Below are 9205 nucleotides of genomic sequence, written 5' to 3' on the forward strand. Positions count from 1 at the left end.
GGGAGGTCCCGCAGCGTCAAAGCGCTTTAAAAAATTTAAATTGCGGGTCATACAGAATCGCGCAGCAGCTCCTCCTCCTCCTTTCCTCATTGCTTCATCTACAGACGCACTTTTGCAGCTTGGAGCCTGAAGTCTCGTGAGCGCGAGCGCCGTGACAGAAACTTGAATTTATGTTGTGGTGTTTTCAAACAGAAAAAAAGGTCCAGATGCTTATTTGTTAGAATGCTTTTTCTTTTAACGCAGAACGGACTTGTCTCTCTTCTGAGTCGAGCTGCGCTGCACGCGCCCCAGACAGAGCTGTGACGTCACCCACATGCTCCCTTTTAGTGAATGAAATAAAAAAAAATACTTGTTGTCCTTCATCGCCGTGTTTTTAATGACTTATCGCGTGAGTTGGTTTGTGATTTATCGCAAAATTATGATTTAATGGAAACAGTGTCATTTCCAAACGTTTTTTTTTTAAATTCCAAGAATTTCCATAAAGTTTTGCGCAAATGTGTAATGGAAATGCAGCTAATAACAAAGAATGAGGCGTCCCCTTCTCCCTTTCCCACATGGAGACACCGAGAATATTTGATAATTAGTTATCTTTAATAGAAACACAGATTACAAAAAAAAAAAAAAAAAACTAAAATTTTTCAAAAAAAAAGTTATTGCGTGTAGAGGAGCTGGTATGAAATGGATGGATATTTTTCACAGAACTGTAATGGAAAATGACTTTTTTTCTAATTAAATGCGCTTCTGAAGTGTCTGTCTGAGTACGGCACAGCGGGCGCTGTTATAATTTTGTTAAAAACATTTCATTTGGTCATTACCTCAAAATGTGACAAGATCTGTTGAGATTAATAAAGTTCTGAATATTGATATCTGTTTCCGAGCTTGTTGTCATTATTGATAATAATGCTAAGAAATCAGTGTCTTCAGATAGAGAAGTATCATTATTATTATTAATAATGAATAACTAAAGGCAAACTAAGCAAATTTATTATTTCAAACTGGTAGCCCTTCGTATGATTTAGTACCCATGAAGTAGCCCGCAGGTTCAAAAAGGTTGGTGACCCCTGATCTAAGTTCTTCTGGTCTTAAGACCATGTTTTTCTCGCGCGCTTTCTTTCTTTTCAACATTTTTGTCTTCCGTTTATTTCATAGACTGATTCCAACATTTTACCATTTTTGATGCTTTTATTTTGAAACTGATTTTTAATGCTAGACCAGTCGATACGTTTCATTGTCCGTCCAGCTTTGCGACTTATACTTTTTGGTCACAAAACGGAATAGAGAAATCGTTCGACCACCCCAGAAGCTAAGTGACTGAACAGAGCAGAACCAGCAGAACCGCAGGTTCCCTTTCCTTCTACACCTGGCTGCAGATCTCGCCTCCACGGCCCGCCTGAACCATCCAGCTCGGAACGGGATCAACCACCATTCCTGGCAGAGCAGAGCAGACCTACAGACCACTGGTGAGAAGTCGAACTTCGCTCATACAGTCAACTGCTGGTGGTTAGAACAAAGATTAACTATTTTTGAAAGAGTAACATCTTTGCCCCGTTTTGAATTCCTCCTTTTAAGAATAGCTTATTCTCAGATCAGTAATACCACCTTTTTTTATGCACAACACACACTTAATGCATCCACACATTTAGCTTTTTCACCTCAATATTGTGTGTCTTTTCTTCTCATTTACCTATTCTAGTTATTAGTTAAAGTTATATTCTGTGTTCCACACATGTTGATTGCTTTCCATGCTTTTACATCCAGTATTTCTGCTTGTTTAACCTCATGTTATTCAATAAATATTAAAAAGGACGTCGTTGTGTGATATCATTTTTTTCTTCTTTGTGGCAAAGTCACTTCACAGGGTAAAGACACTCACGCTAAAATTGAGAGACTGATTAATTGATTACTTTATTGATTAGAAGTAGCGGCTAATCTTTGATGAGTAATATTTTCCTTCATTACGAAGGTGGTGCCCCGAGGATAATTTTATTAAATTTCAGTTTAATAAAGTTTATATTGGTCAATCAACTTTGGGATTGAATACTTCATATTCATCCCTTTTCACGCTACAAGGATATCCCTTACACATTTTTCCTCTTCCAGTACCCTCCGTTTTCTCCTCTTACAGTAAGCTATTGTCATTTTCTTTAATTTCACTTTCAGTCTCCCCCACCAATTAAAAACATCATCGATCTCAGGTAACTGCTCAACACTAAAAAGAAGCAGTGTCTTCACTCTCTTAACATAACTTTCGTCCGATAATACACCGTTATTTAAGATCCACAACCCCCCGTTAGAGCGCCCTTTGACCCCACCCACGACCACCTGTACTTTAGCGTGATCGCTCCACGTGCAAAAATCATAAGTAATATCGGTGATTAGAGATGTTGCCATATGACCTGCGAGCACTAGGTCGATCCGAGACTGTTTTAATTTTCCCTGCACCATCTGTCTCCTCGAAAATTGTCTCTTTCCTGGATTCCTCACTCTCCACACATCAATGACATTCAGGTCTAGCATGAGAGAGAACAGCTCATTTCTGCTCACGTCACATTTATGTACATTGTTCTTGGACAGATCTAGTTTCGATAAAACCGTGTTAAAATCACCAATTAGCATGGAATTTTCATTAATAAGTGGTCTTAGCAAACGAAAAAATAATTTACGTTCACCCGGGTCATTTGACGCATAAATATTAAAAACTCTCACCTTCTGGTCTCCCCACGCAATATCTAAAACTAGTTTCCTCCCCTCAGGATCTGTCTCCACTAGGGTGACTGTGTCAAAAACCCCCTGTCTCACAAACACAGAGACCCCCGCTGTCCTCCCAGGACCGACTGCATAAAAGGCAGGACCTCCCCACCGCCTCCGAGTCTTCTCAAAGAACTCCATTGTCCAGTGCACCTCCTGCATACAGAGTATGTCACACGCTGTTGTCAAGATATCACCTATTTTATCTTCATTGGTCACTCCTCTGATGTTCAGGCTGGAAATACTGAGCATTATTGCAAAGAAAGTGCAAGAAGCAACCCACAATCGCGTCATGATGTCTGTAGCCTCTGCCTCCGCAGTCTTTTGGAGTCTCGCTTCCTCCGTTGCGCCCACCCTGAAGCAGTCATATCCAAGGTGTCATCCACCACATCGTCCACGACCCTCTTCTGAGCCTGGTCCGCAGTCTCTTCCTGCCGAGGGGGTAAAGATGTCACACGTCGCGTTAGTAAGCCCTGGCAACCCTCCTCCTCGGAATCATGGACTTGTCCATCATTCGAGGAGGAAACGTGCGCCTCGGGACCCTCAGACGCTCCTTGCAGGACAGGGTTCGTCACCCCTCCTGTCCGGACAGGGGCAGAGCCAGCGATCACACGCAGAGCTCCCCCCTTCATGGAATCAGACATCAACGGGGCAGGACCCACTCCGGGAGTCCCCCCCCGCCTGGATAGGAGCAGCGGCAGCACTCTGGAGCTGTCCACCCTCCTTCACAGGAACGTCGGCTATTGACAGCTGGTCTGCCTCAGAGACCCCTGCCGCTCGGACCAGATCGGGATCTGCCTCCTCCTCCTGAATACCGAGCACGCCTTCCCCCTCGGTCAACTGCACACAATCCACCCGCTGCTTCAGGAGCACAGCGTCTTCAGGCTGGTGGGGCTCTGGGTCACTGACTCTCCGCGGCGCACCTGCAGCGGGCGCATCCTCCGTCTCCTCATCCTGCGAACAGAGGCAGCGCTCTGTGACAGACTTGCACACAGCGCAAAAAGTGGGTGTCGTCTTGCACTCTCTAGCATAGTGGCCCTGTACCCCACATTTGTGACACATGAAGTCCGGGCATTCTCTAACAATGTGCCCAGGCTGAAGACAGAGCCTGCACACCTTCACTTGCTTGTCATGCAAAACCCTAAAAAACTCAGGCCCTGAAGCAGTCTGGAATCTGGCTGAGTAAGGAAGAGATTGTACAGTGTCGCTAAATTTCACTTTGACAAAACGCGTACCATCCGCTACGCTCGTCCCCGGCCACATCCGCCTCATGATTGGCGACACTGCAAACACTCCCCAACCGCGCAGCTTCTCTAAGATCTCCGAGTCATATATGTAGGCCGGCAGGCTCAAAAACGAGACCATAAGCTCATTATTTGTAAGACTTGTCCCCAAAACTTTTGTGTTTTTTATCTTAAAACCATCCAACAATCTATCTCTACCTACCACATTAGAGAGCGTCACTTCAAAACGGTTTTCCCCCACTGCCCTACAGGCCACAACACCACCACACAGCAATTTGCAGTATTTAATCAATTCCACCACGGACACATGATCATCACCCACCAATTCAACTTGGACCGTCAGGTCCTTCTCATATTTAACCCTCACAGGCGACACGCTCTCAGCAGCACGAACCGCTTCTCCCCCGCTCTCTCCACCCCTCGTCCCCGCTACCGCCGCGCCCCCTGCTGAAAACTCCTTTCCTACTCCACCCGCTCCACTCCTCACAAAAGCACCACTAGCCGACGCCATTGTGAAGAGAAAAAAAAAACCCTGACACTTCCCTACTCTCAAAAATAGAAAAGAAAACTAGGAAAGAGGAGCAAAGGCATGAAGACTCTATGAAAACCCCCCCCCCTCTCCCCACCCCCGACAGTCAAAGACTGTGGGGAGAGAAGAGACCAAAAAAGATAAAGTCTCACAAGACAAAAAAAGGAGAAAACAGAGAAAAAGGCAAGAAAAAAACCAACAAACCTCCAGAGACCAACTCACACCTGCCACAGATGCACCTAACTGCCACCCAAGCCCGGCAAACCAGCACGCTCGCGCTTTGGAAAGTCCGGAAACACACTGGCTCGCGGCTCTAGGCCATGTACCTGGATGAGCAAGCCAATCAGCGGCACAAGGTTCAGCTGTGCAGCCACGTTTTCCTTTTTTCCTGCCTCACCCTCTACATCTGTGTCCTCCTGAATGTGGAGAAAAACCCAGCAGCCCCCCAAACAGCTTTTGAAACGCACACACTTGCAGTAGAAATAGTCCACAACAACAGGTTTTCAATGAAGAAAGTTTCAGCCTCCCAGGGAGTAGGATTAGGCAATTGCACCTTAATGCTGACCGCTCTGGCGTTTGATCCATTCTGGATGCTTTTAAACCATCAACAATGACTTCCTGTTGTCGCAATGCAGAATGTCAGGTTTAAATTTAAGTTTGACATGCATTCCAGATTCCGCCACTAGACAGTCAAGTGGTTATGTCTGCTGACTCACATTCAGAAGGTCATGGGTTCGAATCCGGCTCAGGAATAGTCCACATTGAAAATTTATTTTTACTTTTAGATTTTAGTTTTACCTTAAAACTAGGTGAAAAAAATATTTTTAACACAGACAAGTACAATAAATAACAAACTTGTGAAACGGGGGGGCGTTTGATCCATTTTGGAAGCTTTTAAACCATGAACATTGTGTTTACTTTTAAATTTTATTTTTACCTTAAAACTGTTCAATGCAGGTGAAAAGAAATATTTTTAACACAGACAAATACAATAAATTACAAACTTGTGACACGGGGGGGCGTTTGATCCATCTTGGATGCTTTTAAACCATCAACGATGACTTCCTGTTTTCGCAATGCAGAATGTCATGTTTAAATTTAAGTTTGACATGCATTCCAGATTCCGCCACTTGACGGTCAAGTGGTTATGGCTGCTGACTCACATTCAGAAGGTCATGGGTTCCAATCCGGCTCAGGAACAGTCCACATTAAATATTAATTTTTTAAGTCCAAAATTTTTTTATTATGATTTTCTTGTGTACAAAACAGAGACACAATACACAATGCACAAAAACAACAACAGTAGTAGCCCCACCCCTTCCTCCCTTCCCTCTGTCACTGCCAGTCAACTATAGTACCATATACACAGATGTAGGTTCATCTCAGTTTAACATGGTGAGGCATTTTGTTTGTCCCGTTCCCAAATCTGCTTGTATGATTCTAGAAAAGGGCCCCACATCGCCTGAAAACTCTTGCTTTTGTGGTTAAGGGAGAATCTGATTTACTCTAGTTGTAGACATGACATAATATATGTCAACCATTGTTTATGGGTTGGGGGAACAGCACCCTCCCATCTAGAGAGAATGGCCCTTCTGGCCATGAGGGAGGCAAAGGACAAAGTTTGACGTTTTTCTCGAGTTAAGAACACCTTCTCCCCCACAATCCCAAACAGAGCGGTTATAGGGTTCGGCTGAAGCGTTACTTTGAGTGTCCAAAAAAGGGTTTGAAACACCTGTCTGCAGAACCTGCTGATGACTGGGCAAGACCAGTACATGTAGATGAGAGTGGCCTCACCGGTTTTACACTTGTCACAATAAGGACTAATGCTAGGATAGATACGTGATAGTTTAGACTTAGAAATATGTGACCTGTGTACCACTTTAAATTGAATTAAACAGTGGCGAGCACAGAGGGATGCTGAGTTCACCTGTTTAAAAACCAGATTCCAGGTTTCTGGAGATAGGGACACACCTAATTCCTTCTCCCATGCCGTCTTGAGCTTAGTAACCGAGGGGGGTTCCAGGTCTGACAGTAGACTGTGGATGACTGAGATAAGTCTCTTCCGGGACGGGTTTAGGGATAGGACAGTTTCTACAGTTGCTGAGTCTGGGAGAGTGACGAGACCAGGCCTTAAGGAGTGGAGATGTTGTCTGACTTGTAGGTATCTGAAAAAATCAGATTTTGTGAGGCCAAATGCTTTTCTTAACTGTTCAAATGAGGCCATGGTGTTATCCAAGAATAAATCTTTAAAGTTTTTAATGCCCTTCCTGCCCCACTCAAGGAAACCCACGTCATGAAGGGAGGGTGTGAAGAGATGATTTGAGGCAATGGGGCTCAAGAGGGAAAAGTCACACAGACCATAATACCTCCTACATTGACCCCAAATCCTTAGAGAGTGTTTGACCACAGGGTTGCAAATGTTTGACATAGATGGGAGAGGGATAGGAGATCCCAGTAGGGCAGGAAGAGAGACTTTTCTGTCCATTTGTAACTCCATCTCCACCCAATCGGGGGGGTCGGCTCATTCGGCGTAGAATGACCAAAAGGTCAAGCAGCGCAGGTTCGCAGCCCAATAGTAGAGTCGGAAATTTGGAAGGGCAAGCCCGCCGGTTGACTTGTTCTTCCGGAGATGGACTTTGCTAAGAGGGGGGCGTTTCCCTTGCCAAATAAAGGAGGACAAAGCTCTGTCAAGCTGGTTGAAGTAGGAGGAAGGAATAAAAACGGGCAAAGACTGAAAAAGATAGAGAAATTTGGGCAGCACGTTCATCTTTATAGAGTTTATCCGGCCCACCAGAGACATAGAAAGAGGTGACCACTTCTTCAATTATTGTTTAATTTGGTTTAGTAGCATAATTAGGTTTTCTTTGAAAAGCTCCTTATGTTTTTTGTGATTGAAATTCCCAGGTAAGAAAATTTGTGCTTCTCCACTCTGAAAGGTAAGTTTGAGTAGTCCAAAACAAGCGCTTTATTGTTTATAGGGAAAAGCTCACTTTTGTTGAGGTTTATCTTATAGCCCGACAATTTACTAAACTGATTGAGCAACAGCAGAGCCACTGCCAGGGAGGTCTCCGGATTTGAAATAAAGAGCAGAAGGTCATCAGAATACAATGAGACTTTGTGTTCTGTAGAGTTCCTCCAGATACCAGTTATGTCCCCGCTGCCACGGACGGCTGCAGCAAGCGGCTCAATAGCCAGATTGAATAGCAATGGACTTAGGGGGCATCCCTGGCGAGTCCCTCTGTGTAAACCAAAGGGCTTAGACTGTTGAGAGTTCATACGGATTGACGCAGTGGGATGTGAGTATAGCATTTTAATCCATTGGGAGAAATTGGGGCCAAAGCCAAATTTATCGAGAACTGCAAAAAGAAAGTTAAATTCTACACGGTCGAAGGCTTTTTCGGCGTCGAGAGAGACAACACACTCCGGGATTGGCCCCGGAGAGGTATAAATTATATCAAGCAGTCGACGTATATTAAAATATGGGTGCCTGTGTTTCATAAAGCCTGTTTGATCCTTTGAGATGATAATAGGGAGGGCGTTCTCCAACCTACGGGCCAGCACTTTAGCCAGAATTTTGGTGTCTGAATTCAGAAGGGAGATCGGCCTGTAAGAGCCGCAGTCAGAGGGGTCTTTACCTTTTTTAGCTATAAGGGTTATACAGGCCTCCGTAAAGGATTCAGGAAGGGATCCAAACCTGAAGGAGTCAGACATGACTAGACACAGCTGTGGAGTAAGTGTAGATGAAAACTTGGCAAAAAATTCAGCTGGGAACCCATCAGGACCTGGAGATTTGCCAGGTTGCATAGAAGATATAGCAACTGCGATTTCAGCGTTGGATATGGGCTCATCTAGAGCCTTCCTAAAATCTGGTGGTAAAGTTGTGATCCCAGCACTGTTTAGAAAGTCAGTAATAACGTATTGATCGACACTACTCTCTGAGGAATATAATTGGGCATAAAGATCCCTGAATGTGTTGTTTATTTGTGGGTGGTCGAATGTTGTGCGGCCGCATGGCATGCGAATCTCAGGGATGCTCTGCTTTGCCCTGGCACCGCGGAGCTGATTGGCCAGCAGCTTGTTGGGTTTGTCTCCATGAATATAAAAGTGAGCCTTTTCTTTCAAAAGTATACGTTCGATTGAGTGAGTTAAAAGTAAATCCAATTTAGTTTGGAGTTCCGTTCGTTCTCTGATTAGATTGGAATCCTTGGTTTGGGCATATTGTTCGTCAATTTCTTTAATTCTTCTACTCAGGTCCATGCGTTCTTTAGTCGATTTCTGTTTCAGATTTGCAGTGTAGGAGATGATCTGGCCCCGTAGGTATGCCTAAAGGGCATCCCAAACAATGAGACTGGATATCTCTGGAGAAGTGTTTTTGGCCAGAAAAAATTTAATTTCTTTCTCTATAAACTCTACAAACTTTTCATCCGACAGTAGAGTTGAATTGAATCGCCAGCATCGGTCCTTCTGTGAAATGCCAGGGAGGGACAGACTCAGAACAATAGGGGCGTGGTCTGAGATGATAATGCTATGGTAAGAGCAGGACTGGACCAGTGGCATCATTTGATTATCAATGAAAAAGTAGTCAATCCTAGTGTAAGTGTGATGGACTTGTGAAAAAAAAGAGTAGTCTCGATCTTTTGGATGAGACGTACGCCACGCATCACAGATTCCGTAGTCTGACAGG

This window comes from Oryzias melastigma, unplaced genomic scaffold (genome assembly GCF_002922805.2).
Source record: "Oryzias melastigma strain HK-1 unplaced genomic scaffold, ASM292280v2 sc00507, whole genome shotgun sequence".
Lineage (NCBI taxonomy): Eukaryota > Metazoa > Chordata > Actinopteri > Beloniformes > Adrianichthyidae > Oryzias > Oryzias melastigma.